The sequence below is a fragment of the Canis aureus genome, chromosome 28, assembly GCF_053574225.1.
Source record: "Canis aureus isolate CA01 chromosome 28, VMU_Caureus_v.1.0, whole genome shotgun sequence".
Lineage (NCBI taxonomy): Eukaryota > Metazoa > Chordata > Mammalia > Carnivora > Canidae > Canis > Canis aureus.
This window is the reverse complement of record NC_135638.1, coordinates 29,083,177-29,109,930: the sequence shown is the minus strand read 5'-3', so window position 1 is coordinate 29,109,930 and position 26,754 is coordinate 29,083,177. Positions and strand designations below refer to the sequence as shown.

The following is a 26,754-nucleotide window of genomic DNA, read 5'->3' as shown; positions in this document are numbered from 1 at the left end:
CACTATCATCTTCCTCCACATTTAGAAATTATACACCACTGGTTGAGGCCACAAAGCTGTCATCTGTCTCACTCTTTAAAAAAAAAATAGTGTCCCAGAATGGATAGAGGAGACATCATTAATATGACCCTATCTTCCTTTCTGTTAGAAACCTGCTTCCACATCCCACAGTTGGCAGAAATTATTTAGCAGACTAAAAGCTGTTCCATGTGAGATCTGTAAAAGTAACCATCCTTGTGCCAGGCTGCCCACTGCACAGGCCAGGGATAGAGTAAGGGCTTGCAGAGAGGACATATAAAGAGATGGGGCTGGGGCTCCTGGGTGGCTCAGTTGGTTAAGTGTCTGCCTTTGGCTTGGCTCATGATCCCAGGGTCCTGAGATCAAGCCCCACATGGGACTTTTTGCTCACTGGGGAGCCTGCTTCTTCCTCTTCCTCTGCCTGCCATTCCACCTGTTTTTGCTCTCCCTCTCTCCCTGTCAAATAAATAAATAAAATATTTTTTTAAGAAAAGAGATAGAGTTGAGGTGGATGGAATCAGGCGACCTTTGGAGAGGTTCTCTGAGTTCATCCTTTGCTGCCTGAAGGTGCTGTGTTGTAGTTGGTGTGCTGTTTCTCAGGCTCAGCTAAAATAGACATGTCATAACTTAGTGATGGAGCTTCCACAGCGAAGGTGAGACATTATTATTTCTAGGAAATAATTCCTATTATGTCTCCTACTTAGGTAGTCATTGAAAGCTGTGTGCTGGGCTGGGAAGGAAGCAGGTCTGTTAAAACCTGGAAATTTGGGTCAGAGAGCAGTGAGATCTCCCCACAAATGCAGAGGAAGGATAAGGAAGAAACAGGCAGTCCTTCCAGATGGTAAACTTGAATTGTTCCCCCCAACCTTTCACAACCAAAGAACAGGTTTTGGTTAGTTATAGGACATGCCCTCTTTTCAGCACTTTGCTTTAGACCCTTTCTGTGCCTCCATCCTCCACCTTAGACACCACTTTTAGGATCCTCTTTACTTTCTATCTCACTCGAGCTGAGACCCAACCACTGATAACCCTTTGCTGTACTTTCCAAATGCCCTAACCACTGTCAGTTTAGGCTGTGGCTCTTGTAATCACAGATGAAGCCGTGCCAAGCCCCTGATATGCTTGAGACCAGTTAGAGGTGCCTATTTCATGGGTTTGTTAGGAGGAACACTCCCCACCCCAAAAATAATGTGATTCTAAATGCTTGGCCAGCTCCAAGACAGTCTTCTAGGATGACATAGTTAATATTCTACAATGGTGGTCATTTAGTCCCTCACTGTCCTCACCTCTCAGCCAGACCCTCATAATCCTATGGGTTTTCTTTTAGAATAGAGATTTCTCAGTATGACTTTTTTAATAAGTTTTTTTTAAGTTGAAATTTTGTTGAAGTATAATGTACATACTGAAATATACGCCAATTATAAATGTGTGATGGGTTGACTTTCCACAAAGTGCCACGTTGGTATAAAAAACACCTGGAAAAAGAGAAAAGATTGCCATTATCAGTTGCTCCAATGCCCCCTCTTTCCCCTTCACAATTCAATAGACTTTTAAGAAAGGATCTTTTTAGAAGTCTACTTCTGCTCTCTGCGCTCCTGGATGCACAGTTAGGTACCATCTTTAGTGAGGAGGTGGCTTTCTCGGTAGGGGTGTAGCTTGCAACCTTGTTAGGAGAGCAGAATATCCAGGACGAGGGAAGAACACTCTGCGGAAATGTATGCAAGATTGCCGTGAACTGTATCTGTGACGCTAAGACACTGATCAAAGGGAGTAGGGGAAGGGAGTGCAGTGGGTTTTTGCCAAGGAAAGCTTTGTCAAAGGCTGAGAAGAGCATTTCTAGACACCTTTCTTTGTATCCTTCACCTCACTTCCTAGTTTGTACTCACAGACCTGCTCTACTGTCTCAGAATAGTGTTGGCCATCTAGCGTGCATCTGTCCAGGTGACGGGTCCCACCCAGTGAGATTTGTGAGCCTCGTTCTTCACATCCTTTATCTGTCACTTTCACTTATGTCTGTGCTCCGTAGGCTAAACCTTCATTTACTGCCAATGTTGCACATCCTTGGCTTAACAGAAACAGCCATGGGTTTGGGATACCTGATCTATGGGCCACTAATGAAATGCAGCAGTGGTTGCATTCTTATCTCGAAGCACCATAGCATCCAAGTGCCAGAAGTGTACTCTGGTCACTAAATTGCCCTGGGAACTGGGTTCACAATTCCAGTAACATGTCATTTGCCATGAAACGTATATGAAATTGCTATTAACTCTTTCCTCTGACTTTGATTGTCCTACTAGGAGCTTTTTTTCTTATCATAACTCTTCTACATATTACATTTTCCATATGCCTTTATTATTAGCTTCATGGATATAAAACTTTCAGACATTTTATTAAGTAGCTCAATTTATTAAAGGCCTACTATAAACAAAATATTGTATTAAGCACTGGGAAATTAAAATAATTTGGACATGGATCTTGCCCTTGAGCAGATTAAGATCCAGCAAGGGATATAGGACATGTGCATAAATACCTATGTTCTAAATAGTCAAAGAGATTTAGAGAAAGGGAAATAGATGGCTGAGGGATGAGAAGTAGGAATAATTCCTTAGGCCTGGGAGGAAGAGAGGAAAACACATGATGAAACTAATGCTTGGAAGTTGGATTGATTTGGGACACTTGAAAATTGGGTATAGAAACTCCTGGCAAGAACAAGCAGAATGAATAAAGGGAAAAGTGAACACACAATGGAGTTTATATAGGGAAGAATGAATAGTTTGGTAATATATCTGTTAGTAATGTTTTTCAGATGGAACAATAACAAATTGAGCTAAACTAGCTTAACCTGAAAGGACTTTCAGGGTTTAGTCTACAAGGAGCCTGCAGGTAGTGGGTCCCGGGATCTGCTGTGTCATCGGGGACCCAGCCTTCTCCTGTTTCTCTGTCATCCTGAGTACGTTGGCTCTTTGCCAGTTTTCCCTGGTACTCTTGTTGGGACTGAGTCTCAAGCCCATCTCCAGGCTAATTAAGGGGAAGGCAGTGGACTTAGGATAATTGTGTTCGACCAGTTATGACTGAGTCCCTTAAAAAAAACAAGGTTTGTTGGCAAGAAGGAGGAAGATGAGGAGGAGGAAGATGAAGAAAGGGAGAGGAGGACATGAGGAAGAAGAAGAAGGAGGAGGAAGAGGAGAAGAAGAAGAAGTAAAAGAACAGTGAGGAAGAGAAGAGAAGAAAAGAGCCTAAAAGTTGAGCTTTTATCATAGTGCATGATTATTCTGGATAATATTTGGGGGCTATATTATAGACAAGCCCCATTTGCTAAAATCCAGTTGTCTTCTTACTTGACCACTTCTTGGAGTTTGACTCTTGATGCACCTTCCTTCTCTGTGTCAGCCCTTCCCCTGTGCTCTTCTTGTACAAAACTAGCTGCTCCTTCTTAGTGTGGTTTCCTGGTGCCCACTCTCTTATTCCCAGGTAAGTGGCGGTGCCCCCAAGTTTCTGGCCAGTTTCTGTCTTTTACTCGCCCCTTTCTAACAGAACCTACATCAAATTACCAGGCTATTTACACTCAAAGCTTCTGGCACAAACTCTTGACTGTGCTTTCCACACTGGTATGGCTCTACATCTGCCCCCATGCCTTCCACAGGTGGTAGACTACCACATCCTCTCTTTGGTCTCATTCAACCAATAATTCCTTCTTCAAAACTTCACTTAGGGGGCATTTATTTCTGGATCTTCTCCTGCAGTTTGATTTCTTTGACTCCCTTCTGGGTCCCTATTCCTTCAACCCACTTTTTAAAAAAACATTTTATTTATTTATGAGAAACACAGAGAGAGAGAGAGGCAGAGGGAGATGCAGGCTCCACAACGGAGCCTGATGGAGAACTCAATTCCAGGACCCTGGGATCATGACCTGAGCCAAAGGCAGATGTTCAACCACTGAGCCATCCAGGTGCTCCTCCTTCACTTTTTGAGGTACTTATCTCACTATATTGAGTCATTGACTCAGTGACCAATGACTCTCTAAGTCTCTCCAAAGCCATTGTAACCTGCCCACTCCAGGCCATTATCAGTTTCCATCCACATCACTGGAGAAATCTTATTAATTTCCTTGCATTCCTCTGGCTGTTCCCCAAATGTGCTTTAGGCTGCAGCAAAATATATATATATATATCTTTTCTGGACAAAAAATACTATGATGACTATTCTCTACTTAAAACCTCTCAAAAGGTGCTTGTTATTTTCAGGGGACAAAGATCCTTAGATTTCATGCAAAGCCTTACAAGGGGTCTCTCTCTTCCGCTTTAATGTACATTTATCTCCTTGCTCTCTCTACCAAAATCACACTGGCCTTCCATCATTTACTCAAAAATACCATGCCATCTCCTTCCTTCACAGAATCTTTACCAATTTCCCCTCCTTTGCTTCGAATACTATCTTCTCCACCTTCACCAAACAAACTCCTACTCCTCTATCTGATCACAGCTCAAGAACTATTTCCCTAAGGAAGCCTTTCTTAGCATTCTGGTCCACATTTTAAGGGAGTCATGTCTCACTCATTCACTTTGTTTATCTTTATTCATGACCATGGAATTTTTTTTGTAATTATTTAAATATCTCTTTCTCAATCTAAATAGTAATCTCTGTGAAAGTATCCGTTGGGTCTATTTTACTCAGACTTATAGTTCCAGCATCATGCATGATACCTGGCATGTAGTAGATGTTCAAAAATATAGTTTCTCTTAGCACAAATGAATGAGTGAATTACTTTTGATTTTATACCATGAAATTCTAGAGAACTGAGATAATTTTTATTTAACACGACATTTCCAGGACCATGGAGAGTTCTTTTCCACGAATGTTACTGAAATTATCAATGGATGATTGATTTAGTAATTGAGTGATTGTGAATATCAAGCTAATAAATTTATGGCTATCAATGGGAGATTGTGAGTTTGTAAGGAGTCTATTGCCCTGGTCAGCTAATCCCTCATGCTTACCTAATACTTCTGTCATCTCCCTAACCCATTTCTTTTACCCAGTCTTCTTTTTTCAATAATTATTGAAGACCTGGAAACATCTTCTCATTTCTGCCTCCTACGATGAGACCAAGGAATAAATCTCCTCCAATATGTGACCACGATTTTCCTGGTTTTATAGGATTTGGTATTTTAGATCCCTCTGACTGCCTTTTAGACTTTATAGTCAGTTCTGTTTGAGGTAGATACTTATTTTGGTTTTTAGTCCTCTGAAACACCTCCCTTGATCTCAAATTCCACTTTTATATTTGTTCATTCTTTCATCTAGAAACTGCACTGGGGGAATAGGCACTTCACAGGACTCCCACAAACCCAAGTCCTAAAGGGCAGTGTCCACATCACAGTTACTGATACTGGAAAATCATTTGTAATGAACAAACTGTGTGTTGGACTGCTGGTATCCGAGCTGCTACCACAAATCAAACCATGCCTTTCACATGGAGAGTCTGTGTATGAAACCACATGTGTAAATTCTCATTTTCTGCTTCATCTTTGCTTTCTTTTCTGTTTAGGAAAACTTTTATTTATCATGTTTTCATTTCCTATGAACAGATAGTACATTACCAGCAAGTGACATTTAAATGACTATCTTCCTAAGAAGTATTTAGACACAAATAAAAGTAACCATAAAGAAAAATATTGCAACAGGGTGTAGGGGCAACTCAGAAAGTAAGTGAGTTTATCATGCTATTTGCTCTCCTACTGGTATCATAAGACCCATTTCTGGAAAAAAAATATATAATGTCAAAAGAAACTGAATTGGAGAGTTCAGCATCATGTACACTTCCTTTGGAACACAGTTATTGGGGGAAAATAACCTCTTGTTAAAGAATTTGCATTACTAGAAGACAGAGGTCCTGTTTAGCCTCATGTATGTAAATAGTGGTAATGCATTATAATGACAGATGCCTCACACCTTGCTAGGAAAAAAATACACTAAGGCCATTTACTGCAATGAAATGTAGTGCAGGATTCAGACAACACATCTGTAATGTTGCATTGTGTCACTTCAGCTCATACTTAGTAACAGACTCTATTGCGATTTTCTAGAGATAAGGCATGAGAATAGTTATGGCAGGATACAATAGTACATGTCTACTTGCACTGTATTCTAAACTTTTAAATATTGATTTCCTAAACCAAATTTCCCTATTGGAATATAGTTAACAATACATGTAAGTTTCTCTACATGTCATCAGAAATTGTGTTTGTGTAGTGAAGATATATAGGGGTCAGGTCTTCTCTATCGGGTTAAGTAGGATTTAGATTATATGCCAGATTATAGATTTACTAATACAGCAGCTCAGTTCCTTTTTTATATGTAGTATCCTTGAATAGTACCCTCAAGTAGAGATATATCATTGCAATATTGTTTTTGTCTGTGCATATTTTCAAGAAGGGAAAATTATGCTAAATTTGAAGAAAACAAAATTGTGCCAAAAGAGTCATTCTGATTTTAACATTTGTTTTACATACAGTACTATTTTTAAAATCTTTATGTTGTTACATGTACCTCTAACATATTTCTTAAGTTCCATAGCATGAACCTTCCACATTTTACTTCCCCTCTGCTAAACTGCCTTTGTCTCTTTCATGCCATATACAACACTGTGGTATTTTTACGCATATTCTCTTTTGTCATGAGGGAAATGTGTGTGTGTGTGTTCATATCCATCAGGGGTGGTTCTATTATAAGGAACACAAAAAATTAATTTCACTAAGTCCTGCCAGATTGTTTTCCAGAAAGATTTTGTTAATTTATGCTTTCACCATAACTCTGCATGGATTTATGTTTCCACACATCTTCACCAGCACTTGATATTGTTTGTGTTTTCTCATTTTTGTCACTCTCACAGAAGTGAAGACATATCTTGTTTTAATTTGCTAGTTTTATTTATTTATTTATTTATTTATCTTGTTTTATTAAATTGTTAGTGAGCCTGGACAGTTCTTCATATATGTGTTAACTATTTGGATTTCACTATGAATTGTCTGTTTATATTCTTTCCTTGCTTTTCTGTTGAGTTTCCTATCTTCTTGATTTTCAGTTTTCTTACATTTTGAAGATATCACCTCTTATTTATTTTAGATATTGTAATTATTTTCCAGTATATGATCTGTTAACTTTTCTGAAGAGAACTTATGCTGAACAAAAAGTCAAAATTTAGGGTGCCTGTCCCTGAAGCCTCTCTGCCTTTGACTCAGGTCATGATCTCAGAATCCTGGGATTGATCCCCAGGTCAGGCCCCCTGCTCACCGGGGAGTCTGCTTCTCCCTCTGCCCCTCTTCCTTACTGGTTTTTTTTCTCTCTCTCTCTCTCTTTCTCTCTCAAATAAATTTAAAAATATTTTTTTAAGAAAAAGTCAAAGTGTAGATGTAATCAAGTCCTTCAGGTATTTTTGGATATATGGTTTGTATATTTAGGAGTCTCAAAACATTCATCTATTTATTCTTGTACTAACCTATAGTTCCACCTCTCACAATCCATTTCTAATCATGACTACCTTTCTTACCCGTCTTAACCTGCCTCCTGCCCCTGTGTAGTATAAAGTTAGGATTCAACTGTTATTTTTTTTCTTTAATTGATAAGCAAGTTTTCTCCCAGTACCTTCCACTAAACAATCTATCATTTCCTCATTGATTAATGGTCCAGCATGATCATATATCAAGTTAATACAGATGCAATATTTTTTGCATATATGCAGATATAGTTATCTTACTAAACCAGTACCACACCTCTGTTTCTTTACTAGGACTTTGAAATATGTCCTCATGTATGATAAAGGAAGATCCTTGTTTTTGCTCTTCTTTGTCAAAGTAACCTAGGATTCACATTACTTTGAAATTAATTCTCCGATATCTTCAAAAAGCTTTCTCTGCAAATTTAATGGGCTAATGCTCAAATTTACGGATAAACGAGAAAGATGAAGATTTTTTTTAAAAGATTTTATTTATTTATTCATGAGAGACGGGAGACGGGGGGGCGGGGGCGGTGGGGGGGAGAGAGGCAGAGACACAGGCAGAGGGGAGGAGCAGGCTCCATGCAGGGAACCTAACGTGGGACTCAGTCCCGGGTCTTCAGGATCACACCCTGGAGTGAAGGCAGTGCTAAACTGCTGAGCCACCAGGGCTGCCCGATGAAGATTTTAAAGTATGAAACCATCCATCCATTAACAAAGTATATTTCTCCTTTTTATGTATATATGATTGACATTCTCTAACAAAGTCTTAAAAATATACTTTGTACATATCTTATGGGTTCCTGGTTCAGTTAATTCCTAGACACTTATTCATTTTGCTGCTTCAGTAGTTCAAATCTTTCCTTTGGGAATCAACCCTCTATATGTACCCAACTGCCATGTTGACACTTCCATTCTGGAAATCTGTTTTTAAACTTATTGTGTACCCACCCAACTGAGAACTTGATCTTCACCTAACACTCAAAATGACTCTTCCTTCAGTCTTCTATATTTTAGTAGTTGGCACCACTTCAGCTCCTTCCAGACATCTGGCAATAAATCCTTACTGATTTTCAACCTATTCTATCCTCTTCATTACCATCCCATTTAATCCATCATTAAGTTCTATTTTAATGCCAAAATTAATTATATAATAGTATTTTTAAGAACAAAATTGATACATAAATATTTATTGAACAAATGAGTGATTTATTGTAGTTATTTCTTTCCCCTGATTACACAGGTTGGTTATAACTTTTAGATTGGGGCATATTGTTCTTGTTTAAGCTTAAAATAAAGTAATGGTTTTTCACAAAGACTGTTTTTTCTGCTAAGCTTATTCTCAAAACTGCAATGGGTTAATTGAGTAGTTTAAATTTGTCACTATAGCCATAAATATTCCTAAATTCTGAAGATTTATTTCTTATTAAGTAAAGTCTGCCACAAGTTTAGGTAATTCTCCAAGACAATTGCTCTCCATGCAGTTTTGTAGTGATACAGGTGAATGAAGTCTTCACCATCCTGTATCCACATAATCTGGAATTTACAGCATTTCATTAACATTGGAGAGAACAAGAATACTATATGGCTGTTCATCAGTAATTAGAAGGTTTGGATGAAAGTGACACATTTTCTACTCATTGACCATTGTCCAGAACCAGCACCTAACTACAAAACAGCAAGGAAGTTTAATCTCCCATGAAGAATAGGATATGGCCAAGCACTAGTAATTTCTACCACACAGTGTGCATGGCTAAGAAAGTAAAAGCAAATAAATATCCTCATCCATAACCAGATGTTTTTCATGTTTCCTTCCAGCACTAGCATCTTGTGATGCATATACTTTGTTCTCTTAGAACCATGGATTTTGAGTTTTACTGAAATACTGTGGTCAGTAGTTTGTTTACAATGGGTCTGTTGACTTTTGAAGTATAATTGCCATACAGTACTGTATTAGTTTCAAGTGTATAATATAATGATTCAACAATTCTATATATTTTTCAGTGCCCATTATGATAATTGTAATTCTTTTAATCTTTTCTATCTTTTCTATCTATTTCACCCATCCTCCCACCTACCCCTCCTCTGGCAACTACCAGTTTGTTCTTTAAGAATCCTGTTTTTTGTCTCTTTTTTGTTGTTTTTGTTGTTGTTCTTTGATTTTGCTACTTAACTTCCACATATGAGTAAAATCATATTGTATCTGTCTTTCTGTGTCTAATTTCATTTAGCATTATACCCTCAGAATCCACCCATGTTATTGCAAATGGCAGGACTTCATTCTTTTTTTATGGCTGAGTAATATTTCATGGTATATACATGTTACAGCTTCTTTATGCATTCATCTATGGATGGACACTTTGGTTGCTTCCATATCTTCGTTATTATAAACAATGCTGCAATAAACATAGAGGTGCATATATCTTTTCAAGTTAGTGTTTCATTTTCTTTAGGTAGACACCTAGGAGTAGAATTACTGAATCATATGGTAATTCTATTTTTAGGTTTTTGGGTTTTTTTTTTTTTAAGATTTATTTATTTATGATAGACAGAGAGAGAGAGAGGCAGAGACACAGGAGGAGGGAGAAGCAGGCTCCATGCCGGGAGCCCGATGTGGGACTCGATCCCGGGACTCCAGGATCGCGCCCTGGGCCAAAGGCAGGTGCTAAACCGCTGAGCCACCCAGGGATCCCTGTTTTTTTTTTTTTAAGATTTTATTTTTTTACTCATGAGAGACAGAGAGAGGCAGAGACATAGGTAGAGGGAGAAGAGAAGCAGGCTCCATGAAGGGACCCCAATGTGGGACTTGATCCCAGGACCATGGGATCACGCCCTGAGCCAAAGACAGATGCTCAACCACTGAGCCACCCAGGCATTCCTATTTCCCGTTTTTTTGAGACACCTCCATACTGATTTCCACAGTGGCAGCACCAGTTTGCATTCTCACAAAGAGTGTATGAGGGTTCCTTTTTCCTTACCAACACTTATATCTTTTCTTTTTGTCTCTGGCCATTCTGACTTGTGTGAAGTGATATATCATTGTCATTTTGATTTGCATTTCCCTAATGATGAATGATGTTGAGCTTCTTATTGTGTATCTCTTGGCAAATTGTATATTATTTTTGGAAAAACATCTATCTATTCAGGTCCTCTGCCCATTTTTAATCAGATTATTTGTTTTTTCTTTATTTTGAGCTGTATAAGTTCTTTATATATTTCAGATATTAGCGCCTTATGTGATGTATCATTTACAAATATCTTCTCTCATTCAGTAGTTTGTCTTGTCATTTTGTGGATGGTTTCCTTTGCTCTGCAAAAGCTTTTTATTTTGGTATAGTCCCAATAATTTAATTTTGATTTTGTTTTCTTTGCCTAAGGAAACATGTAAAAAAATGCTTCTATGGCTAATGTCTAAGAAATCACTGCCTATATTTTCTTCCATGATTTTTATGTTTTCAGGTCTCAAATGTAAGTCTTTTATCCTTTTTGAGTTTATTTTTGTGTATGGTGTAAGAAAGTAGTCCAGTTTCATTTTTTTGCATGTAGATGTCCAGTTTTCCCAGCACCATTTGTTGAAGAGACTGTCTTTTTCCCCATTGTATATTCTTGCCTCCTTTGCTATAAGCTAATTGACCACACAGATTTGGGTTTATTTCTGGGTTCTCTCTTCTGTTGCATTGATCTAAATGCTAGGTTTGTGCCAGGATGATAATTGTTTTGATAACTATAGCTTTGTAGTATCTCTTGAAATCTGGGATTGTGACACCTCCAGCCTTGTTCTTCTTTTAAAAAAAAGTATTTTATTTATTTATTCATGAGAGACACAGAGAGAGAGAGTCAGAGACACAGACAGAGGGAGAAGCAGTCTCCTTACAGGGAACCTGATGTGGGACTCGATCCTGGAATTCCAGGGTCATGCTCTGGTCTGAAGGCAGGCACTAAACCATTGAGCCACCCAGAGGTCCCTGTTCTTTATCAAGATTGCTTTGGCTATTTGGGATCTCCTGTGGTTCTGTACAAGTTTTAGGAATATTTTTTTCTAGTTCTATAAAAAACATTGTTGGTATTTTGACTGGATTGCATTAAATCTGTAATTGCTTTGGTTAGTATGGACATTTTAAGAATATTGATTCTTCCAGTCCATCAGCATGGAATATCTTTCCATTTGTTTGTATTGTCTTCAATTTCTTTCATCAGTGTTTTATAGTTTTTGGATTATAGGTCTTTCACCTTCTTGGTTAAGTTTGTTTCTCAGGTTTTTTTATTCTTTTTTGATGCAACTATAAGTGGGACTGTTTTATTAATTTATCTTTCTGATACTTCATTATTAGTGTCCAGAAAGATTTGTCTATTAATTTTGTATCCTGTGACTTTACTGAATTCATTTATGAGTTCTAGTAGGTTTTGGTGGAATCTTTACGGTTTTCTATGTATTTATCACGTCATCTAAAAATAGTAAGTTGTACTTCTTCCTTACCAATTTGTATGTCTTTAATTCTTTCTCTTGTCTGTGTGGTTAGGACCTCCAGTACTATGTTGAATAACCGTGATGTGAATGGACATCCTTGTCTTGTTCCTGATCTTAGAGGAAAGCTCTCAGTTTTTCACCTTTAAGTACGATGTTGGCTGTGAGTTTTTCATATATGGTTCCTATTATGTTGCAGTATGTTCCCTTGAAACCTATTTTGTTGAGAGTTTTTATTATGAATTTGTGTTGTACTTTGCCAAGTGCTTTTTCTGCATCTATTGAGATGATCATATGGTTTTTATCCTTTCTCTTGTTAATGTGATATGTCACATTGATTGATTTGTGAATATTGAACCACCTTTGCATCCCTGAAATAAATCCCACTTGATTGTGGTGAATAAAGATGAAGGAAAGCTTCCAAGTTCATTCTACAAGCCTGGATTACCCTGAAAACAAAATCAGACAAAGACGCTACAAAAAAAGAAAACTACAGTCCAGTATCTCTGGTGAACATAGATGTAAAAATCCCCAACAAAATATTAGAAAACCAAATCCAACAATACATTAAAACAAGAGATCTGTCATTAATTTTTTTATTAATGGCTTTATTTATTTATTTATTTATTTATTTATTTGAGAAAGAGAGCACTCGCATGAGCAGGGGGCAAGGACAGAGAGAGGTAAAGAAGCAAACTTCCCACTGGGCAGGGAGTGCAATGTGGGGCTGGATTCCAGGACCCTGATATCTTGACCTGAGCCATAGGCAGATGCTTAACCCACTGAGCCACCTATGTGCTCTGGGTCTGTCTTTAATGTTTGCTTTTCAGAATTTCATTAGAAATGAAAATATTCAGGAGAATATATCTATGTCTATGTGTGTGTTTATAACTATATCTGTATTCATATTCATCTATGTCAGCATCGGAATCACAGCATGAGCACACCTGACTGGTCATTTTCAGCCAAATGAGTTGATTGTGAGAGCAGATGTTGAAGGATCAAGTGTAATTCGGCACCTACAAATGCCCAATTGATTCTATTATTGAAATAGATTAATGTTGGACTTTGGGCTATTAGGTAACCACTCTGTGTATCAGTTCCCTCATTGCAAAGTATTAATATAGTACTATAGCCTACCTCCTTGGGATGTTGGAAGATTAAATGAGATAATGCATGTGAAGAGCTTGATACAGTTCCTGGCACAGAGTAAATGCTAAGCAATGCTGGATATTAAGGAAATATGATTTCATCATATTATAAACATTTGATTTTAACTTTTGGCAACAAGAACATTAGGTATCAAAAGATTAAAAATTGTTTTTCTAAAAACATTAAAAATTACTTTTTTCTACCATGACTCTTTCAAGTTAAAAGGAGAGACCAAAAAGTGGACTCTGAAATATTTTGTCTGTGAATTTGAGTTGTTCATAAAAGTCCACCTAAGTAATCTCAGCTATTGCTAAGACAGCATAAAGAAGTAAATCTTTCCATGACCTGGATTCTAGCTACAGTTTTCTGCTAACTAGCTATAGGATTTAGAAGTGACATTAATGCCTGGGTCCCAGCTTTGTGAGTTCTACCATGAAAGAATTTACTAGACAATCTCTCAGAGTCATTTTAGCATTCAAATTCTAATATTTAATAACTTTAACAACATGCGAAGTGGACATACTTTTCATACGCATAAGGGCTAAAAAAACCCATTCAATATTTCATGTAGACTTTTGTACCAGGTCATGTACATAGCAGGACTTAGAGCACCCAGAGGTTGGAGACACAATCCATGCCCTCAGGGAGCTTCTGATAGCAGTGTGGTTACATTCCTGTCGGTGTTTGCATATTTTTAAAAAATGAAATAACAGGAGGCTGTATTTCAAAATGTTGAGGAAAAGTTAGAGGAGAAAGTTAAGTTGCTAAAATTCTCATGATGATTCATTAAAAGATCTGGAAACAGGTATCTCATGTGTTCTGTGTTCATCCTCTTGGGGGCTCCTCTGTCAGAACAGGCCAGATTCACTTTCCAGACACTTAAAATGTTGCTGTCACAAATATATCTCATATCAAAGAAAAGCTGCTGGTCATTAGATGTTACTTTCTTAGAAGATCAGAATCCATGAGAACATATAAAATATTAATGCTTATAATCACAGGGGGTACCCACATAGAATGTTCTTTTAGTATGATTAAAAGACACCTGAAGGGGGGTCCAAAGGAAAAGAAAAGTCAGCTTTTAAGTTAAGGTGATAGAAGTGAACATTGACCCCCGCCCCCGCCCCAGATCAACTTTCTGTGGGCATCTCTGCATGATTATCTTTCCTCTTGGACAGAGTTGGGTCTGGCAATGGGCCCTTCCTTAGTTCTAATCTATGAGGCAACATTTTCAAAAATTATTTCCGAGTTATAATGCTGCTAATATTTTTATACCAAGTTGCAATCAAAATAGCTTGCTAAATTTTCAAATTGCCAAGACTCTTTATCTCTGTGAATTTGCCTTGCAATACAAGTCTCAAGCCACAAACTTGTGCACATACATCATACCATATACAACCGAGCATAACCCTATGTAGATGGGACTGTCTGAGGCCTTCCCAGACCATCCTGAGGATGTGTAAAATTCCTTTTGCAGCATTTTCCCTGTTTTTGCAGACTCCCGTTTCACATCTATCATATGCATAATCATATCAAGCTGTGAAACAAACAATACAAAACAAAACAAAAAAAAACCTTGAAGTTGATATGCTTGTATACATTAGACATTTGATTTTGTAACTAGCTGGAGGGCTAAGACCATGTAGAAGACCTTAAATTCTTTTCCCTGGGCTGCTTTTAATCATGACCTTATGGTACAACATTTAAAATCCTGCTCTTCCAACTTCCTTTCCTTCGACCTTTTAGTCCTGTGTCAGATTTATGATGCTTATGAGAGGCGATATAGTAAGGTATAGAATGCCCATTAAGGGATTATTTTCAAGATTGTGATTAGTTATATTAAGAATAGTTCTTTTTTAAAGATAAAGTTAATTTTGATAACATATTTTATTTAACCCAGTGTCTTAGTTCAGGCTGCCATCACAAGATACTGTAGACTGGGTGGCTTCAACAAGGAACATTGCTCACATTTTTGGAGGCTGGGAAGTCCAAGGACAGGGTGGCAGCATAATTGGATCCTGCTGAGGGCTCCACCTTCATGACCTAATTATCCCTTAAAGGCCCTACCTCCAAATACCATCACACTGGGAATTAGGGTTTTAACATAAGAATTTTTCTGGGGAAGATACAGAAGCGTTTAGTCTATAGCACCCAGTATATCCAAAATATTATAGTTTCAATATGTAATCAACATGAAAATATTAATGAGATACTTAAATGTTCTTTTTATATTAAGTCTTCAAAATCCTCTGTGTATTATACACTAAAAGACATCTCAAAATGGATGCTAACTTTCCATCAGCATTACTTGAACATTATTCATGTCATAAAATTTACATTTGAAAAAGTAAATGTACAAACCCAAAATGTCCTAAACATATTGAACGTCTTCCAAACATTCAAATACAAAAAAAAAAAAAAGTAGCAAATACCAGTCTTTAGATCTAAACTTAAATTTAGTACAGTCAAGTAAAATTTAAAATTCAGTTTCTCAATCACGTTAGCCATATGTCAAGTACACATATGATTGGTGTCTACCAGAGTGGACAGCATAGAGACTTTTTTATTTTACTCATATCTGGTTAGACTTTACTAGAAAATAATATTTAACTCTAGAGTTAAGAGCTAAGGAGAAATAGAGATAACTTTGAGAAACAAGGAATGTCACTCCCCAAAATTTAATATTTTATACGTTTTGTGAGAATATGATCTGCAAGGTAGGAAGTGGCTTCGTGTCCTGTAGAGAATGTGTGATTTAGGAATTGTTAGAGAAGCCCTTCTCCATCTCAAACCACAGCCAGACATAATGAATAGACTTCAGCTCTAAAGGGAGAGATCGTTTAGCTGTGAGAAAAGATTTTTTCCTATTCTGAATAGGAAGTCATGAGAGCTCTGTCCCCTGAGCTCATTAAAATTCGGGCAAATGTACCTCTGTCTGAGATGATTTAGTTGCAAGCTTCCAGAAGGACCAAGGGATTGCATCAATGTTCTCTCAAGGTCTCTCTTCCTGCCTGATTCTCTGATTCTTGGATAACCCGTGGGTAGAGAGGCCACATGCCAGCTGTTTTTAAATGTTGCTATTGGAAGAACAATTAATCTGTCTGATTATGTGACTGGCTCTATAGAGTTTTCTTTTATTCTTCTTGCCTGGGAATGTGTTAATAATCGAGCAAGTGTTCAATTATGAAATTAGGAAAGTTCTGGAGTGGTAGAGGAATCCTTTCCATGGCTAAAAGTGTGATCAAGGTCAATTGACAGTAAATCCCATGTGAGTCTCTGAGGGACACACACAGAGATCTCATTTAAGTGGTCTGCAGAAGACTGCTGAGGCCAAGGACACATCCACATTGAATTAAATGCAGAGTCAACCCATTGATCCCACTTGGAAATCATCTTGGGTAGCTTTAATTGTTTGCAGTGTAGCTGAATCATGAACAAAAAGAGCATCTTGGATCTGGACCTAGATTGAAGCATCCAATTCTCTATAATATCAGTTCTAGTTTAGTTTATCTTAGAAGGTTCATTAATCCAGAGTACTTAGGACTTGCCAGTTCTAAAAGGAATGATTATAGAAGCTGGAAAACATCTCTGGCTGATGTCATCAAAACCTTTATTCCTGGATAAGATTTAGTTAAGGTTTTCCCTAAACCATTTTTATCCTTGGTCCAGGGAAGTCTGAATTATTAAATGTTATAATTGCTTTTAAAACATTATGTATATGAAACTGAAACTTCTCCGTGTTTTGGCTGAGATTAGGCGTGAGTTCTCTGGATGAGACAGTTGTTAGGAAACAGTGGTGGCAAGGACATCCAAGTTGCATAACGACCCTAGTCCTCTTGTGGAGCTGAGAGTAAATAAAAAGTAGAGTCCAAAAAAGGCAGCAGTCTAGGATTTGCTCTGAGGTTAGATCCCATTATACTCCTATGTGAAACATGTATTCATTTAAATACTGTTTTGGTGAGAGAGTGCTGGGGAATTTTGGCCCTTGGAACATATAACGCAGTGACCAAGTGCCCCAGTATTGACCTTGTTCCTCAATATTTGACTTACCTGAACAGATGCAAAATGTTAAGTTTGATAAGTGAACAGCTAGGCAAACTTGTGAGAGGGAGTAATTAAATAGCCAACCCATATTCACTGCTGCATATCAGAAATCAAAACATTTAGAACTGGAAAGTATTTCCCTGGTGCAGGAAAAGGAAAAGAGGAAGGTCCACACTGTAGGCATGCGCAGCATTCCCATGAGATATCACAGTGGAGGATCTCTGGGTTTTATCTTGACCTCCAAGGTATCAGGGCTCTGAATATTGGGAGAGGGTAGGGGGGTAGTACATTAAGGAGAGTATGTTTCACATTTAAATGTATGTTCAGCTGTACTTAAGAGCATGTAGTGGAACAAGCATAAGAGAAAACAATGAGTTCTGACTGTGATACCAACAGCACTACACTGGAACCAGACTTGCCCAAGCTTCAGAGAGAAAAAGATGAATTAGAAAATCCAGCTAGTTTATCCAGACTCATTATTTTATAGTCCATTGTTTTACAGAGTCTTAGCAAAGCCACAAGGGATTTCTCCTGTGGGACTTTTTGGTCCTCAGGGATGATGATCTGGCCTTAAAGTAACAATAGTTACTTTCATATAATTTACTCTATAACATTGAGCTGATGACAAGACCTTTTATGTCAGTGACATTGCTAAATCTGGTACTCTAGAATAGTTGCTGTGTAGGGATGTGAAAAACAAGGCAAGATGAACAAAAGAACTGTTAACTTCATCACACTAAACCCAAAAACAAAATAATTTTTAGCTAATGTATCTTGACCTGGATTTTAAGCCAAGTCTTAAATTAGTTTTAAGAATAACAAACATATCGTATCTCTGAATTGTCTAAAGATTCACGTTGTCATCTCCAAAGTTTTCCACTACAGAGATTTATGCTGTCATTAGATCTAATTATGAATTAGTGATTGATTCATTTAGGGAATAACTCAACCAAATGGCAGTGAATTGAAAAATGAGCAGGCCCTGAAGGGACACATTGGCAGTGATAACTAATTCTATCTGCTGATGGGAATCAGCATAGGTCATTCAGAAAATAGCCCTGGATGGAACAAATTATTCACCTTCAATCCAATCCATAGTGAGTGGTTTCCTTAGCCTTGCACTACTGACATCAATTAACCCTCATGGCATTCTTTAATTATTTGAAATCTCCAGGCATACCCCATCCTTCTAAGGTAGCTATCCAGAATTTTCAAATTTGTTGTGCTTTCTTTGCAAAGGCTTTAAACTAAACAGTTGTACTATTTTCACTGTCTAGTCCTTTTATTGAAGTTTTATTCATTTATTTAAGAGAGGAGGGTGAAAGACAGAGGGGGAGGGAGGAGAAGAAGAAGGAAAGAATCCCAAGCAGACTCCCCATTGAGACTGGAGCCCAACATGGGGCTCTATCCCGCGACCCATGAGATTATGACCTGAGCCGAAACCAAAAGTCACGTGTTTAACTGACTGTGCCACCCAGGTGCCCCTCACTCTTTATTCTTAAGAGCACCCTGTCCATCCCATGTTGGTGACTTGTTTGCTGCCCTACTGAGTATATCTTGAGATTTTATAAAATGAATGCAAGCCTTCAACAAATTCTTGAGATACTCTAGGTTAATAGCTGCATTAGTTTGGTGATGTATATGGTCGTATTAAAGATGTATTAATTGCACTTAAGGATTGATTTTACGAGAGAGTCCATAGGAAAGAGCCTACACAGAACCAACTATTGCCCTGTCATCTATCTCATCTTTTACAGAGGCTACTGTGGTGGGGGGTGGTGTGGAGAGACCCTCGAAGGGTAAATGATTCCATATAAATTTCTTCAATTGCTAACAGCTTTATAATTCCTGCTGTGAGCTATCAACTACACTCCGATTAGCTTTAATGGGGAGCTCTGTACCGAGAGTTCTGCTGCAGAACCCCCTAAGGAGAGCTGATTATATATTTTTTTTCAAATGCTTACTAAGGGATGCATACTTAGGAGTGAATTGTAACCTTTTCAAAATTGACATTTCAAAAGAAAAAACAAATACTGAGTAACAGGTAGAGGAGGAGGAGGAGGAGGCAATTGCATACATAGAGGAAAGGATCACATCAGAAGGACCCCTTGTTCCTAACAAGCATTCCATTGAGTGAAATCACCTTTTTTGCTCTCTCTTCTTTTTTTCCATACCAGTATCTTGCTCTTCTTTGGAACAGAATAGCATTTGGTGCTGATTAGAGGTGTTTATATCAAAACTTTAATTGGAAGAGTTCCTGGCGTCTTTCACTATATAAATAATTGAAAATTATATTTAATTTATTTTTCTCACCCATATTTTATCCATTAAAAATTTAATAACATTATTTTACTATCAGACACGACCCAAGTAAATGGTTTCAGGACTTGTTAAGTAAATTCCTATATTGGACTCCTGGGTGGCCCAGTGGTTGAGCACCTACCTTCGGCTCAATGCATGATCCTGGAGTACTGGGAAAGAGTCCCACATCAGGCTCCCTGCATGGAGCCTGCTTCTCCCTCTTCCTGTGTCTCTGCCTCTCTCTTTCTGTGTCTCTCATGAATAAATAAATAAAATCTTAAAAAAAAAAAAAAGTAAATGCCTATAGTTTTTTTTTTGTATATTTTTTTATTGGAGTTCGATTTGTCAACATATAGCGTAACACCCAGTGCTCGTCCTGTCAAGTGCCCTCCTCAGTGCCTAAGTTTAAGTTAGGTCCTTTCTTAGTATTTTCTCCATATATTACACATGGAAGACAGCTTTCCATGGTAAGCATACTCCTGCCATGGGTATAACCACACCGTAATTACCAATCTTCTCCATTTCTTTCTCAAATAGGAATATAGCACTGTTGTTTCTTCTATTTGTCAGGACTGCAAACATAGAGTTGTCAAACTCATAATATCTATACTGACTTAAGAATCAGGAATTAAGAATAACAGGAACCTGAAACTTCTCCATTGTCTCGGAAGCAGTAGAGGTGGTCCTGCCCTAGAATGGGAGCAATGGGGCATGGGAGAGCTACTGTGGGAACAGAAGAGTTAGAAGTTGAACTGGTGCTTATGGAAAGTTGCCAGACAGGCCGAGGGATAAGATGTGGAAGTAGAGCTATCTGAAGCAGGAAAGAGATGGCCAAGATTTAGAGAATATTAATCTGACAACAGTGTTCAGCAAGAAAGATGGCAGGATTGAAGGCCTAGGATTGGAGAAATTAATGAGGAAGAAAACACAGTGGTCTAAGAATGAGATAAAAGAACTGCAAGCAGTAGGGGTTGTACAAGAATATTAGAAGGATACCATAAAATAATACAAAAGAATCAGTTACAGGGTGACTAAATATATCTGGTGAAGGTGTAATAGAGTCAGAGATGATGCTGAGGTTGCCTTCTTAGAGGGCAGGGATTGTGTCCATCTCACTTTGTATTCCTGATGCTGAACATAGGATACACATCACCCTAACACTTAGAACACATGCTAAACAATCCATATTCATGCTTGAAATGAGATAAAGAGAACTCCAAATTTCTCTATTACATAATAATACTTTATATATAGGCGAGGTTGTGGAGGGAACTAACAAATTATGTGAGTGGAATCCCCCTTCTCTACTATCTTACCACTATTAATAATATGCAGAATTACTTTTATTATGTAAAATAATCAATAACACATTTTTGATGGGATATCAGAAAGAGGAGCCTATTTTGTGAGGAAGATGATGAGTTTTATTTTAGAGTTTGAGTCAATTGTAGGTCATTTAACTGGAAATGTCCAGAAGGTAGTTTAGAAAGCAAGATCAGAGCTTTAGATTTTGATTGTAGTTGATGGGGAACAGGGCTAGTGGAGGACAAAACACAGCTGATATCCCACAAACAACCCTGCCCCCTGCCCAGCGTGGGATATGTGTGACCTTCCTCAGGAAGTTTCCAATTGTCTTAATGCCTTGCACAAGGGAAAAACAATCTTTAACTTGACAATGGCAAGGCCTCCAGTATCCTGTAGGTCTTCCTTAGCATATGAAAGTTTTTTTGAAATCTCCCTTTTCCATACCTCCCCCCACTCCCAGGTATACAATCAGCCACCCTCACAAGCCCAGGGCAGCAGCACTTCCTGCCCATGCCAGGGGTCCTGTCCCTATGCTTTAGTAAAACCACCATTTTGCATGAAAGACATCTCAAGAATTCTTTCTCGGTCATCGTCTGGGGACCTCACTTATATTCTAAAACTTCACTATAGAGATTTATTTTTCTCACTTTTTCTTTCTTTCTTTCTTTTTTACTGATTTATTCTTATATAACCCATCTCACTCCAAAAGGGATTTGAGGAAGCTTATAAAAAACACTAATAGGGATCCCTGAGTGGCGCAGCGGTTTGGCGCCTGCCTTTGGCCCAGGGCGCGATCCTGGAGACCCAGGATCGAATCCCACATCGGGCTCCCGGTGCATGGAGCCTGCTTCTCCCTCTGCCTGTGTCTCTGCCTCTCTTTCTCTCTGTAACTATCATAAATAAATAAAAATTAAAAAAAAACACTAATATTATCACCAAATGAAATAAATTCATGGAAAATTTTGTTGGAGAGAGGGGAGAGGGTATGAGTAGGAAAAAAAACAACAACTGTGCCAAGCACAAGTTTATTCTATCACTCTGTTTTGCATTGTTGTCAGTGGTGGTCACACATTTGCTTGTGTGGTCAAAGCTTCCCTCTGGAAGCTTTGGTCAAAATAAAGAGGAAAATATCAACATTTATAAAAGTTATAGAGTAAAGAAAATAAAATTAAAACAGATGTCAAGAAGTACAGTTTTCTTACAGTCCCCACAAGGACATCTTTCCCATTGCAGCTACAAAGGAGCCATTATATAATACAATGGAGAACAATGAGAAGAGCATTTCTCCCTGTACTAACTATAGTGGAGAATTTCACAAAACCTTTTCTTAAAATGTTCCTCAGTGCATCCATTTTACCAAATAGTGCCATTGGGTTTGAATTTATCTTTTAAAATTATTTTTTTTATTGTTGTCTCCTTACACTAGCTCATAAGTTTATTGAACATTGTAGGGGTTGAGGAGGAAAATTTCCCCTTACCCCTCAGAATTCTTCTGGCTGGTTCAAGAATTAAGTTGACAGGAGACAAATTAACAGAAGAAAGTCAAAGGTTAATTACTTACATAAGAGGAATCCGTATAAACATAAGAGATTCCAAATAAGGTCAGGCAAAATGAGGTTTAATGATGTCCTGTGCTAAGGAGAGGGATGGGAGTCTGGGGGCACAAATGAGAGGAAGGCTTTTAACAGGAAGGTGAGAGAAAATGGTTAGAAGACAAAGGCTGCCCCATATATAGATAAGTTTCTTAGATAAAAAGGAGTCTGTAAATAGTTCCCTTCCCTTCTGGTACAGGCCCCTCTTTCCAATGTAAATTTAGGCAAATGAGGGGGAAGTATGCCCTGAACCTGCTGGGTTTTGATTGCTTTTAAATCAGAATAATCATGCCAAAATGGTACATTTCCAGGATATTTGTCCTAAACCCCTTCACATTTTACTTTTTGTTCAAAAGAAATTTTGTCTTATCTTTATATAGAACAACAGCTTTTCTTCTGAACATGAATATAACCATTTAAAGAGCAATTTGTAAATAACCTGGAGAGTTGAATACATATACATGGTCTGACTTCACAATTCCAACTTTGACGGATAGACCCTATGAAAACTCTCACACATACACTAAAAAGCATACTGGCTGTAATGGGGAGAAATCGAATGCAATCAGTTGACCTTTCCATAAAAGGTTTGCTAACTAAATTAGCTAATTATTTAGAAACTTATCATATATTTGTCAAAATGAATGAGCTAGATATACATATATCAACATGAATAAAACTGGAAACATAATACTGGAAAAAGAAGGAAAGTTGCAAAAAAGATACATACAGCATGATACCACTCATATAAGTGTTTGAAACAAAATATATTATATATGGCTTACATATATACTTGAATATATAGTAAAAATATAAAAATATACATAGAGATGATGGACTCCAACTTCAAACAGTGTTTACCCCTAGAAAGGACAAACAAGGAAGTGGTTGTGAACAGGACATTAGCTGCAATGCTTTATTTATGCCTCAGGAAAAGAAAAGGAATCCTGGTATGAATATAGTGATAAGTACATTATATGTATTTGAAATAATTCATAGTTAAAATAAAAATAGAGAAAATAAGATGAGATGATTTAGACATTAATAATTTTCTCCAAATATTCATATTAAGATTTTATCAGATGATGTCATGAAGGTTAAATCAACTATATAAAGCTTATAAAGCAATTAAGATCTATGTTAAAACTTTCTTAGATATTTACAAGATTGTTGCTAGTGGTCTTCTTATCTAAATTTCAAAAATCTGAGTTAATTATCGATAGAACCACAATTATATTTTCCTATCTATGAATTCAAAGATTTGCAGGGAATGTAACTCTGTTCTGACACAGGGTGAAAGCATGACAGTTGTGTATAGTTAGTGAAATGAATATGTCTCATATTGAACTTTTGAGTGGGAATCAAACAACAATTCACATTAAATAACTGGCAGTTTTAATAGGGCACAAGTTACACTGTGACTTTTAAAACACCTTCCTTAAAAAAAAAACAAAAACAAAAACAAATAAAACACCTTCCTTTTGTGCCCAATATGTACATCACACCCAGGTTTATGGGGCCGTACCCCATCTGAAGATTGTGTCTGGTACATTGTATGAGAGGGATTGATCCTAAGAGTGGATCAGAGAGGGCAACCTGCAGGAAGAAAGCCCTGGAACCTATGGAATGAGAGAAAGATTGAAAGAATGAGAATTTGAGTGAATGAGCACAAGATGGGAAAGGAGGGGCATATATAATAACAATATTCAGTGTGCAAGACTAGTACAAATATAGAAGGATGACTACAGAGAACAGAATGAGGGGGAAAAAATTTTGGATTCTACAGAGAACCAGAGTTGAGCTCAAATACATAAGTACTTTCTAACTTAGAGCATTCCAGAAGTGGAATGAGCCCCTACACCAAATTTCCCATCATAGCAAGAAGCTGACTATTAATTAATTAGGAGCATTTTAAAGTAGAATTCTGCATTGGAAGAGAGGTTGAACTGGATTCCCTCTGATTATTATATATCTGTTCACGTACAGGGCAACATTTTAAGTAATGGATTGTTTGATTTCTTTGTAGTACTTGACACTAGCTTCCCAGAAACCAGATCAGCTTCTAAGATATTCACAAAGGAGTATTTAGTGTTATTTAGCATTATTGATCTCCAAACTTTACTTTATGAGGAAAACAAAAATGCCATGATCTTGTGTAAATATAGAACCATAGAACATTAGGTCTAAAATGGACTTCATGTGAAAAGTGAGAAGCCCAGAGTCTTCAGCCCTTCCCAGGGCTTTTTAGTTAGTAATGGGCAGAGCACTATTCCTTGATAAAAGCTCCTCAGTTCTTTCTATCTTGGTTAAAGCTAGGCCCATAGTAATCTGTATTTCAACAATGACAGCAATGAAAGTCCCTGAAGCCACCCTCCTGCATCCCCCAGCCACACACTTCTTGACATGTACTCCCCCAGATGAACCAATATTGGGGATCTTGCCTCTGTGGCAAGCATTAATTTCATTGCCCTCCACTCATATTGCAGCATCTGGCATTTCCATGTATGATCACACCAGTGTCTCTAAGAGGTAAACCTCGGTCTTTCTGATCCTTAGACTGGAATCCCTTTATGGAATCGCCAAACCAGATGTAGAGGAGCTCATGACTGCATATGTGACAATCCCATCCAATCAACCTCCCCACTTGGGCTGTGGTGAAGCCCAGAATCTCCCATCTCAGTTTCAGCCAAATGACTCCACAATCAAAGGACTGGACCTTTGGTGAAAGCTAAGTAAATGAAGCAGCCAGACCTACTCTTTTGAGCATCACCTTGAGGTTTACTGCTTCCTCATTTTTCTTTTTTTTTTTTTTTTTGTTTTTTGTTTTTTGAGATTTTTTTTCTTTGCATTCTTGTCTTATGGCTTTACTTTAAAGAGCAAAATGCAATTTAGTATGGTAATATATGTGACTGCATCTTTCTCTCTCTCTCATTATTTCAGCATAGGAAGTTTGTCTATTTGCATAAATCCATAACACTTTCATTTCAATTATTGGGAGGGCAAACACAAAATTTCATGATAAATTTAGTACATCTTGGTGCATCAGACAGGATGTGATGAATCACTGAAAGAAATACATCCATCTTTTAACACCTTTGCCACTCCCCAATAGTAGCAAAACTGGAGGCAGGAAAAAGCTTTGTATATCAAATAAAAAATGCATCAAGTATTTAAAGAAATAGAATCTACACAGTACAAATAGGTAGGACATATTTTGAAAGTCTTTCAAATGTAACAAGTAATCTTGATTTTCTAAAGTTGATACTTCTGCTCTTGCATTCAAATCCTTGGACTTTTTTATAGGATGTTGGAGTTGAGATCAACACACAGTGGACTTTAATATTTTCAAAAGTAAGGGACAGTGGTACTTCTTGCATTCAAATCCTTGGACTGTTTTATAGGATGTTGGAGCCGAGATCAACACACAGTGGGCTTTAATATTTTCAAAAGTAAAAAAATATATATATATATTTTCAAAAGTAAGGGACAATGGTAGACACTCCTGATTAACCTGAAACTTGAACATATTACATAGCAATTGTAACTCTTAAAACTTCAGTTGTCACATTTTGTTAGGGAGGTAACTGCTATTGAGAATGATATAAAAGGAGAAAAATCTCCATATAACACTTTCTGTTTCTTCAGGTAGGTTATACTCATATTTCAAGTCTATCTTCCATTCTTAAAGATTAGAACTTAAAACATTTAAAAATAAAATTGAAAGAAGTCACGATGTGCAGAAATAAAAATGAGTCATGTCATATAAACAGAAAATATGTATTAAGAGCTTAGACCCTTATATTCACATTCCTTAAATATAGAGGATTTTTTATTAAATTTAAATCACTTTATATTTGGATTTTTTTTCTCAATTTGGGAAATGTATCTGCCACATCTTGATAAACACATTCCTCAGAATGCTAGATCCCAGAGATGCTGCTGCTTTTTTTTGAGTGTGTTGTTAGGATTCCAAATGCCCTGAAAAATCAAATACAAGATAGTCAAAAGATGAATGAAAACAAAGGGAAAAGGAAAATTATTTTATTTTGTTTAATATATCTTTACCCCAGTTGACCGTTCTAGATGAACTTAGTTTTAAGGCATTACCTTTAAATAGTATGTAGACAACTTTGTAATTTTTACACATTATTATATTTCCTTTTTAAAATTTTGTTATTTATCAGGAAACCATCCACTCTATTTTATTCTTAAAGCATTTTGAACATTTATTTTTCTATCACAGTGAAGGCCTCATAAAAGCTAGTAGCCATGCGGACAGGGACTGGCTCTGTCGATCATCCTTCAGAGTTCCCTTGTATGTAACAATTGCTTCTTTCAATATTCTCTCCTGTCTTTAACTTTTAACATTTTAATTACAGTAA

The 26,754-nt window shown here is 37.3% G+C and overlaps 1 protein-coding gene and 1 pseudogene across 3 annotated transcripts in view; one reads left to right on the top strand and one right to left on the bottom strand.

Moving 5' to 3' along the window:
• The window catches only part of NKAIN3 (sodium/potassium transporting ATPase interacting 3), a 617,017-nt gene that overhangs the window by 252,973 nt on the left and 337,290 nt on the right, over positions 1-26,754 (top strand). The window lies entirely within an intron of this gene.
• LOC144300125 (putative charged multivesicular body protein 4B-like protein CHMP4BP1 pseudogene) overlaps positions 1-26,754 on the bottom strand; it is a 79,269-nt pseudogene that overhangs the window by 51,354 nt on the left and 1,161 nt on the right.